The 10,191-nt window shown below is 43.5% G+C and overlaps 1 long non-coding RNA gene across 2 annotated transcripts; it reads right to left on the reverse strand.

Moving 5' to 3' along the window:
• Positions 1 to 664: 664 nt before the first annotated feature.
• LOC124649693 lies at positions 665 to 3,580 on the reverse strand. 2 transcript variants are annotated; one of them, XR_006986763.1, is made up of 5 exons: positions 3,308 to 3,580; positions 2,880 to 3,223; positions 2,672 to 2,751; positions 1,648 to 1,715; positions 665 to 865 (listed from the first exon to the last, which is right to left on the reverse strand). It is a non-coding gene; the product is annotated as an uncharacterized LOC124649693 (long non-coding RNA). The 2 variants fall into 2 exon arrangements; XR_006986762.1 differs by having other exon boundaries at positions 1,648 to 2,751.
• Between the last annotated feature and the right edge of the window lie 6,611 nt (positions 3,581 to 10,191).

The following is a 10,191-nucleotide window of genomic DNA, read 5'->3' on the forward strand; positions in this document are numbered from 1 at the left end:
CCTTACTACAACAAATATGTTGACTTACGACCCTCTATTTTTGTCATCGAATCGTCACTACATTTAATTTACGATGTTTCTATGACAAAAAATAAATCGTCAAAAACGGAGCGCCAGGAATCAACCAACAAGACCTTCCATTTTAAATCGTCATGATCGTCTATGACGATATTGCATCGTCGTAACATCTATGACGATCCAATATTGTCGTTGGCGGTCTAACCATGCCACATCAGATCCTACGTGGCCAGTCTGACGTGGCAAAATTGTGACGAAATCAAATCATCGTAATCCAAAATCAGCCCAATCCACTTCAGTGTCCTACATGGGCCAAGCCCAAAAATTCCAAGCTTTTTTTCTAAGGCCTTGACCTATTTTGATTCATTTACGTTTTGGGTCATAGCCTTTTCAAAGCCTTTTTATTTTCTGGGCTTGGCCTTTTTCTAGACCATTTTCTTCCTGGGTCTGCACCTTTTATGATCCATTTCATTTTTTGGGCCTAGGCCTCTTTATGGTCCACTTCAATTTTTGGCCTTGTAATTTCAGTCTTCGTAACAAATAGAATAAAGCAAATTGAAACGTACTGACATTCAACCAATCAATAGAGTTGATTACTCTACAATTTTGTAGTCAAAACAGCATGTACACTGAAACAATACTTCATTTCACTACACAAAACAATATTTCATAAGAACCAGCAACCAAAAAATGCATTGCTTGCAGAAATAACAAGGACTCTTCTCAGCCATTTATTGTCCACCGTCATTGCAAGGTTAACTGAACATTTCTAGAAACGCATGTGGACCTGGTCAGGAGTACTCGGCTTGGTTCTGTACACAGCTTTGCTGCCTTCATCAAAGCTATCCTGCAAACACATGAAAATCAAGTCAAAATATGGACGATCTACAAAACTTCTAATATTGGAACCATTAAATTTTTTAGCCAGACAATACCATTGTAATCCTTATACTTCTAGGCACAATAGAATGTTCATTGAACAGCTTACAGTGTACATATAGTAGAACTTAAAAGATGCAAGCCTGTGAACATTAAAGATCATAAAAATTACCACCACACACTTTCAGCCAGGATCAAACAAGATTCACGTGAAAAAAGAGTGAAGGGATCAAGTGCAGAGATATGTGAAATTCAAATTAAAGCATTCAATCTCCATCTACGGTTTGCCATGCAAGCAGATGTATGAATTATGATACATATGAAGAGAATACACGGATTGGAAATAATGCATATTCAAACCCTAAAACAGGATTTTGACATACAAATAGATCACATCACATGTCCCACAGGGAATTATATTTTCAGGAATCAATCAAATATTGAATTGACGAATATATTCAAAATATCACAAGTTGGGTGTGTGGTAAAACATTCTTCACTCATAAATATATCTCTTTCATAAGACCAAAGAACTATGTTTAACTTATTAGATGGTGTGGATAAATGTTGAGGAGTCTTTTTTGCTTCCAATCCATTTGGTCAGTCTAGAAAGTAGGGAAAGGTAGCATGCTCATGCATCTCAAAGTTTGTATTTACATTTTCCTCTTGGATGGCACTAATAGTTTAACCTGAAATACTATGAATGAATATCCAAAAGATGATTGGACAGTTTCTGGACAGGATATTCACCTTATTGAGCTGTATAGCTGGTTCAGCATATCTTCCTTTGCTTTCTCAACTTGGCAAAACGAAATCGCCTAATAAGCAAGTAAGGATTTTATTTTTAAGAAAACTTGCCGGAAACTATAATTGCATAATAACACTCTTACTATCAAACTGAGAAGAAATAGAAAAAAATAGCCCTGAAAACTTTGACATGAGTTGCCATATTGCAAGCAGAAGCAGGCCAGAAAAGAGTATCTTAATTATGCTAACGCAAGAGAATTATATAATATGTCACATGCAGTTCACCATGGCACACCATGGCAGTAACAGAGATATCTGATGCATACATGCAACCATCAATTCTGAAAAAGGAAGACCAGAGAGGAAGTTAAGACTGAACATCATTTGCGCAATCCGTTCTCACAGAACAAGTCTAGGTAGAACTGCTTGTGCATGAAACTAGCATTAGTGAGGAGATGCTACAGCCCTACAAGTTTTCGGGAGAATAATAATGTACAACAAACAGCAGGCATAGATCCTGCAACAGCAAGTTTCAAGGTTTTCAAACATCTCATCTCATGTCACTGCATTATTCTACTCCCTCCGATCCATATTAATTGACTTCAATATGGATGTATCTAGAACTAAAATGTGTCTAGATACATCCATATTAGAGTCAATTAATATGAACCGGAGGGAGTAGTATAATAACCAAATTAAAAACATCACTTACTGTAACCAAATTCTGCTACTTCTTACTGTGACTAGAGATGTTCTGATCAATACCAGTGGAAATATTCTCAGTACTGCAAATAAAACAGTTCGCATGGTACTCAAAAAGAGGTAAGCTAAAACACTATGCTTAAAATAATTGGTCTTAATTTACATTTTCTTTGCAACAAAAAGAATGCTAATTTTAGCAGAACTATCATAATCAGATGCATATTCCAGTAGACAAAACATAGTCAACATAATTTAATTTCACGTCACAAGCAAGGAGTAGCAAATTGCAGTCAGTTAACAATGAAGAGGTGGAGCAGTGACTGACCCGGTTGGAGGCCTTGCCTCTGCCATGACAACCTCCACCGGGCGCTACATCACAACCCAGAGATTCTCCTTGGGGTTCTTCTGCAAACCCAATCAAATCCCAATTCACTCAGAATTCTCGCAACCATCAGATTCGAGAACCCTCAAGCGAAAGTCGATAGGGGATCGCTGGATCGAGAGAGAAAGAGGCAGCAAAGTAAGGAGGGTACCTTGTCCGCGTAGAGTAGTACTTGTCGGTGAAGTCCGGTCGGTGCCTACGCCGGTGTCGGTGAGGAAGACCCAGCCGAAGACTCGAAAGGCAATCCGCAGGTCCTCCGCTACGGAGGCAACGTACCGTCGACGTCGTCGTCTGCTGGGATTCACGAGAGAGAAATCGAGGGAAAGAGGTTCGATGGGATCTGAGAGGAGAATGCATAAGCGATTTCGTCGTGGCTTTGTAGCCGCCCGCCGTAAGCGAATTCAGAGGCAACATATCGATGTTGTGATCCACCTCCGACCCGTCCAGATCATGCTCCAGTGTTGGCTCGGGCTACACACCTGAATCCGGCATCGTCTGCATGGGGGTTGTAGAGAGATTGAGAGAAACCAAGCAAATGGGGATGGAGGGAGAGGGGAAAGCGAGTGGAGCCGGTGGTACCTCGATCTGATGCCGTATGACTCGGGCCGCGCGGACTCGGTGAAGTCACCAGTTCAGGGAGCCGGGGCGAGGGGGGATCTGGTGCCGTCTGGAGAAGATAGATGTGCCCCAGGACGGGCGCCGCCACCGCCGAGGACGTCCATCTCGGCATGGGCACGGTGGATCCGCCACCGCGGGTAACGATGGGAGTGACGGTGAGCGCGCAGCGATATGGAGCTGGAGGAGAGAAGGGGACCTGGCTCACGAGGTGAATCTAACGGGGGACGGCTGCGATCGAGGTTCTCTCCTCATCGGGGGCGGGGGGCGGGGAGCGGCGGCGTCGGTGTATGTGGGAGAGGTAGGGTTTCGTTCGTCAAGGGTGGGTGGACCGGACTTAAACGAAATTTTGGTTGGCTCGCGGATGCGGCCTTGGCGGGACTTGGCAAAAAAATTCGTTTCCTGAGCGGGGAAAGAGAGTGGCTTGCGCGGTATAATTTTTGGCGATTTTTTTCCATATGCAATAACTCTCGGCTTATCCGACAAACTGCCACCGAGTTTTAAAAAAAAAAGCTGCCACCGGTATAAAGTTTTGAGTTTCCATATTACAGTGAATTTTTTAATATATCATTTGTTTTAACATGTAAGTATAATTGACACGTAGACATGCCACATAGGCAAAAAATGATGAGTTGGATGTGACACATGGAGCCATGTAAGCAAAAAATGATGAGTTGACTGCTCCATATATCTACGACGATCTAAATTGGTTATAATTTTCTACAACTAAGGTTCTAGCCCAACGTTGTTTGGAATATGACGATTTCAGGTCAAGAAATAATGACGTTCTCTCCTCAAATCATCATGATTCTTTTAGAGTTTTGCCTCCCTAAACAGCTTACGACCAATCACTCTGAAATTGTCATAGATTTTTGACGATTTTACCGAGGGTCATTGAGAAAATGTCACAAGTCAACATATTTCTTGTAGTCGCTTTCTTTCAACCGTTGGTTCTCAATCCGAGGGTGGTCCAACTAGCTAACAAAATTGGCTTGGTATTCATGGTCTTGAACCAACGATTTGGCATGGCTTTCAATCGGTATGAGAGGTGATGTATGAAGGTGATTCATACGAGAGGGCAATAAAGAAATGTTTTGTCATCATCGCAAAGCTAGTCTATTTGGAAAGAAATGAATAATTGGTTTTTCGCAACATTGCATGATACTAATTCATGATACTATGCATTGAAGGTGTTGTATCATAGACTAGTATCAGTCTACGATACTTCCCATTGTGACTAGTCTAAGTGCTTTTGCACCATGAACACTAGCTATGTACCATTGTTTTTAATATAATCTTGTGTCGAGAGTATATATTTCTAAATGTTTCGCATAAGCTCAAAGAGGGGTACTTACTTATGAGAGATATCTTTCAACTAATACGTTGTAGGAGTACTTTAATTATGTGAGCTATAGTGTGAAATGCTTACTAGAACGAGTACAAAAGGTGTTTGATAACATTACAGGCCACACGCCCGATGTAGCACTGCATTGTAGGAGCATTACATCAATTTAACAACTACGGAGGAGTAGCCTAGGTAGAGATAACGAGGCAAAGGAAATAGTTCAACGAGATAGTACAACACAACTACGGAAAGGGAGTAGCCTAGGTAGAGATAAACATGCAAATGAAATAGTTCAACGAGATACAAATCTTGCATTACAACACGAGTATTACATAAAGTACATCAGCCCTTCTTTACGGACACTGTGACGCGAAGGCGGGTTCCATTGCCGGGCGTTGGCGAAGCTTGGGATGAGCCACAACGGAACCTGCCGCCATGTCCATCTAATGTTGGTTTGGAAACCAACGGTACGGTCTTCGAAATTCAAGCTGAAGCGGCAAATTTACGGAGAAGGAGGATATGCAAGGCCCTCTTGCATGGTGCGATGTGTAAACGAGTTGCTTCTCGCCATATTTGGACGGTCATGTTACTGCCCCGTCTTCTCTTGGAATGATAATCGGATAGTTCACTCCAAGGAAGAGAGAATATGATCCAAGGGAAATAATCCTCCTCCATGGCCTCGGTGGCATCAAGCGGCTGGTGTCCATGCTTTGTACACCTCGCAGCCAAGTAAACCCTTACCATACCCGCGAATAGTGCGACCATGACGACCCTCGGAGGTAGCGGCGGCGGGTAAAATCCGAACCAGTCCGGTATAATCCCGCCCGTCGGTAACGCCCCGGGTATGGACCGGAAAAAGTCTAGAACCATCGGGAGATCGTGCTAACCACCGGGAGCCAAGATTGTACCGACCTTGTTCATCAAGTTACGGCGGAATAGGTGCCGTGCTTGATCAACAAAGGACCTTGCAAAGGAAAGCACAGCTTGAAGTCAGTTCAGCAAAACTTGATTAGTTCATTACATACATGAATAATGATGTAGCTAAAATACTGCCTCCGATCCAAATTAATTGACTCAAGCTGGATGTGTCTAGCTAGATATGCACAAATTCATTGACTCAAGTTTGTCTAGCTAGATGCATTGGCTAGACAAAGCTGAGTCAATTTGATTTGGATCGGAGGGAGTACTTTATTTTGACTCAAAGGCATATCGCTGCTGATTTTGATTGAATATAGAGGGGAAAGGTACAGGCATGACACGAAAACTGCACAACAAAAAGAAAAAGGCTAAAGCTAAATCTGAAACTAGCAGGTAATAGCGAAAACACATCATATGAGATGAGAAAAATTACCCCAAGAAAGTTGATTCCATGCATAAACTTCGCATGTCGAGTTACGGCAAATACAATACCCTTGTGGATGATTGCATCGGAGTAGCCGTACGCTAAGAACTAGTTGTCAAGAAGCTGTCCATGCTGCTAGAAGCACGGTGAAGGACTGCAATTGCCGCGTTGAAGATGGCAAGAACGAGAGAAACTAGTATAATTTGAAGCACCTGTTGGAACTCGGCAAATAGCTATCTTCAGCAGTTGAAGATGTTGATCATTAGACTCGAACACAAGTTTATCCGGGGTGGATTTAAACTCACTTATTGGTGGTAGAGGAATCCGGCGACCAGTGTACACATTGACAAGCTCCCAATTCCGGGGGAACCCAAGAAGGGCGATCCAATCTCCATTCGCGCCTTCCCACATGCCCGTACCACCATCCGGAATCACGGCATCGGAAGAGATCCTGTCCAGCGGCGTCAGTTGGCACAAGGTACCCTTGCGATCTTTTGCATCATGTTGCTTGTCCTTCTGCGCACCCTGCTGCTTGAACTTGTGGACGCGGGAGAAGGGATTGTGCGCGGGCGGTACCTCAGTTTGGTGAGTATGAAGAACACAGGGCATGCCAAACGGCTGAGATGCAGGCAGAGCTACACTTTGTGTTGCTTGAATCATGATAAAACTTGCATGAACCGACGAGGCTCGCGGCGGTGATGACATCGCATCGGGATGCGATTTCTTCAAGGGGGCCATCAGGAAACACCCAAGAACTGCCACTCTCATTGATCGATCTCGCCATTGGAAGGATGCGGTCAAGTGGGTGTGGGGGTGTGGGAGTGGGACGCTGGCGTTTGGGTATGAGGTATTGGAGGACAGTGCGAGCGGCAGCTGGTAGAGCGATATGGATAAAAGTCCACAACTCCTACTAGTACCATCAAACAGGTGGCTCGAGATGATCCGAAAAAGGCATGGCGGCGGTGGTGCAGGGGCTGCTGGTGTAGGCGGGGTCGCCAGAGAAGATGGAGATGAAGAAGACGGAGAAGCAGGCAAAAAAAAAACAATTTGAATTGAAATCAATAATACGAGTACTACGGGCGTGCCTTCTCTCTCTGGTCTCTGCTGCACTACTGCACCTGTCGTGAAGGCGTGTGACCCGAGAAGAAGCTAATGTACTGTATACTGTCCTTGCACGCCGTGGAGCTGTATTTTGTCTCATCAAATCAGCTCTGGACAGTTTCAGCAGAGAAAAGATCCTTTTCCATCATCATGATATATTACCACGGGCCCACGGCGGTCACATTCATCTTGTACTACCATATCTGTATCTTGCTCTATATGTTGCACAAACCACCACTTGGACATTTTTTTTGCAGTTTCCACCATGTGGTGGTCTAATATGTTGCAAATTTCACCACTTGGTTATCTAATCAGCTAGTTAGTCATGTTGATAGCAAAATCGACAAGTGGGTTTGATACGTCCAAAACGTATCTACTTTCCCGAACACTTTTGCTATTGTTTTGCCTCTAATTTGTGTATTTTGGATGCAACTAACACGGACTAACGCTGTTTTCAGCAAAACTGTTCTGGTGTCTCGTTTTTGTGCAGAAATCCAACTTTCAGGAAAAACCTCGGGATTTTGACGGAAGGCCCTATTTTCCCAGAATAATGACGGAGCCAGAAGGACAATTCAAGTGGAGGCCCGAGGGCCCCACACCATAAGGCGGCGCGGCCTAGGGGGGGGCCGTGCGGCCCTATGGTGTCGCCCCCTCGGCTGGCCTCCGACGCCCTCCTTCGGACTATTTATCGGCCTCGACCTAAAAACGCACGGGGAGAAGTCGAAGTCGCCAGAAACCCTCCAGAACGCCGCCACATCGCGAAACTCCGTCTCGGGAGCCGGAAGTCTCCGTTACGGCACTCCGCCGGGACGGGGAATTGGAGGAGATCATCGCCGCCATCACCGCCAACGCCTCTCCATCAACCAGCCATGTTTCCCCCATCCATGTGTGAGTAATTCCCCCACTTGTAGGCCGAAGGGGATGGTAGGGATTGGATGAGATTGGTCATGTAATAGCATAAGATTGTTAGGGCATAGTGCCTAGTGTCCGTAGATGGTACTTTTATGATATTGTTGCAACTTGTTATGCTTAATGCTTGTCACTAGGGCCCGAGTGCCATGATCTCAGATCTGAACATGTTATTGATTCATGAAGATATTCGTTGTTTATGATCTTACCTGCAAGTTGTATACACATGTCGGTGTCCGGAACCAATGGCCCCGAAGTGACGAAATCGGGACAACCGGAGGGAATGGTAGTGACGTGAGGATCACATGTGTTCACGGAGTGTTAATGCTTTGCTCCGGTACTCTATTAAAAGGAGTACCTTAATATCCGAGTAGTTTCCCTTGAGGCCGGCTGCCACCGAGCTGGTAGGACAAAAGATGTTGTGCAAGTTTCTCATTGCGAGCACGTACGACTATAATTGGAACACATGCCTATTGATTGATTAGTACTTGGACACCGTTTTATTATTATCTGCAAATGCCCTGCTATGATTGTTACTTGAGTTTCTCTCATCCATGCAACGCCCGTCATCCGTCCCCGTGCCTACAGTATTTTATGCTGTTTACTAAAATCACTACTGCTGTTTCCGTTACTCTGCTGCTGTTATTTCACTACTGCTACTGCTATAAAACTGTTACTACTGATAAACTCTTGCGAGCAAGTCTGTTTCCAGGTGCAGCTGAATTGACAACTCCGCTGTTAAGGCTTTCAAGTATTCTTTGTCTCCCCTCGTGTCGAATCAATAAATTGGGTTTTACTTCCCTCGAAGACCGTTGCGATCCCCTATACTTGTGGGTCATCAAGACTATTTTACGGCGCCGTTGCCGGGGAGCATAGCTTTATTTGGAAGTTCACTTGGATTGATATTGTTCGCTGCAAATTCTGCATCATGGGTAAAACTCGCGATACTAAGGTCGCCATATTACCATCCACTACAAGAAAAGGTACAACTCTGAGTACCTCTGCTGCTCTTGATTCACCATCTGTGATTGATAAACTTGTTTCACCGCCACATGCTTCGCTTGCTGGTACTTCTGCTGAATCTGAAAACTCTCATAATACTGATAATATTTCTGCTGTGTTTGATGATAGTGATTCATTGGGAACTTTTCTAGATGCTACAATTGCTAGGTCTAGGCAAATTGAAAATACTGAAACTCCTGATGTTACTACACCTGTTAATTCACCTGAACTTGAATACTCTAGTGATGATCTTGATGATGATTTTATTGAAAAATGCAATGCTACTACTGATGCAAGAAAAATTAAAAAGTTGCTTGCAGAACATACTGTTAGATATAAACTGTCTCCTGATCCTAAATTTGCCACATCTCCTATAAACATTAGGGATAAAGATTATGATTTTTCTCTTGATCTATCTCATATAGCTATTGTTGAGAAAACACCCTTTTGTGGTACTGAAAAAGAAAGTGATGTTGAACACATGACTGAGTTATCTACTCTGAGTAGCTTGTTTTCTGATGATGTTAAGAAGCGTACTTACTTTGTTGCTAAAATCTTTCCATTCTCATTAAAAGATGACGCTAAAACTTGGTATAATAGTTTGCCACCTAGTTCTATTAAAAGTCCAAAAGAATTGCTTAATGTTTTCTTCCGGAAATACTTTCCTGCTAGTGCTCAACATGCTGCTTTGCGAGAGAGTTTATAATTTTGATCAGGGAGATGGAGAGAAATTGCCCGAGGCTTGGGCGAGATTTTGCTCTCTTATTAGAGCTCTGCCTGACCATGATTTGGAAAAGCATGATTTACTTGATATATTTTATAGTGGACTAACCATTGAGTCTAGGGCATACCTGGATAGTTGTGCTGGTTGTGTTTTCATGAAAAGAACTCCAGATGAAGCTGAAGAATTATTGGCTAAAATAGGCCGGAATTATGATGATTGGAATACGCCTGAACCAATTCCAACGCCAATAGTGAAGAAGAGGGGTTTAATTAAATTGAATGATGAAGATATGAGGGAAGCCAAGAAGTCTCTCAAGGAGAAAGGTATTAAATCTGAAGATGTGAAGAATCTACCTCCTATAGAAGATATATGTGAGATAATTCCCCCTTCATCCATGATTGAGGTAAATTCCCTTCAGCGCTTTA

The sequence above is a fragment of the Lolium rigidum genome, chromosome 4, assembly GCF_022539505.1.
Source record: "Lolium rigidum isolate FL_2022 chromosome 4, APGP_CSIRO_Lrig_0.1, whole genome shotgun sequence".
NCBI classification, from domain to species: Eukaryota; Viridiplantae; Streptophyta; class Magnoliopsida; order Poales; family Poaceae; genus Lolium; species Lolium rigidum.